Source organism: Lagopus leucura, unplaced genomic scaffold (assembly GCF_019238085.1).
Source record: "Lagopus leucura isolate 7727_CA_CO unplaced genomic scaffold, USGS_WTPT01 34562-0_obj-0_obj, whole genome shotgun sequence".
Classification (NCBI taxonomy): domain Eukaryota; kingdom Metazoa; phylum Chordata; class Aves; order Galliformes; family Phasianidae; genus Lagopus; species Lagopus leucura.
Window position 1 is genome coordinate 4,026 of NW_024965493.1, and position 506 is coordinate 4,531.

Below are 506 nucleotides of genomic sequence, written 5' to 3' on the forward strand. Positions count from 1 at the left end.
AATTCCTTCCCAGCCCCCCCAAATTCCTTCCCACTCCTTCCCAGTCCCCCCAAATTCCTTCCCACTCCTTCCCAGTCCTCCCAAATTCCTTCCCAGCCCCCCCAATTCTTTCCCAGCCCCCCCAATTCTTTCCCAGTCCCCCGAAATTCCTTCCCACTCCTTCCCAGTCCCCCCAAATTCCTTCCCAACCCCCCCAAATTCCTTCCCAGTCCTCCCAGTCCCCCCAAATTCCTTCCCAGCCCCCCCAAATTCCTTCCCACTCCTTCCCAGTCCTCCCAAATTCCTTCCCAACCCCCCCAATTCTTTCCCAGCCCCCCCAATTCTTTCCCATTCCCCCCAAATTCCTTCCCAGCCCCCCAAATTCCTTCCCACTCTTTCCCAGCCTCCCCAAATTCCTTCCCAGTCCCCCCAAATTCCTTCTCAGTTCCCCCCTCAATTCCTTCCCAATCCCCTCCCACTCCCCCCAATTCTTTCTCATTTCCTCCCCAGTTCCCTCCCAACCCCCC